Source organism: Anser anser, assembly GCF_964211835.1.
Source record: "Anser anser genome assembly, chromosome: 20".
NCBI classification, from domain to species: Eukaryota; Metazoa; Chordata; class Aves; order Anseriformes; family Anatidae; genus Anser; species Anser anser.
This window is the reverse complement of record NC_139741.1, coordinates 6,063,398-6,063,735: the sequence shown is the minus strand read 5'-3', so window position 1 is coordinate 6,063,735 and position 338 is coordinate 6,063,398.

The window sequence follows — 338 nt, the reverse complement described above, 5'->3', positions numbered from 1 at the left end:
CTGCCCCCCTGAAGGTCTCCTCAGCCCCACCTCAAGGTCTCCTCAGCCCCCCAAGCACCCACTCCCTTGAACCCTCCTCAGTCCCTGTCAGCCCCCCTCAGCTTAAGCCCCCTGTTCTCCTCAGCCCCTCTCAGCCCCCCTCAGCCCCCCTCAGCCCCTCTCAGCCCCCCTCAGCCCCTCTCAACCCCCCTCAGCCCCCCTCAGCCCCCCTCAGCCCCCCTCAGCCCTCCTCAGCCCCCCTCAGCCCCTCTCAGCCCCCCTCAGCCCCCCTCAGCCCCCCTCAGCCCCTCTCAGCCCCCCTCAGCCCCTCTCAGCCCCTCTCAGCCCCCCTCAGCCCC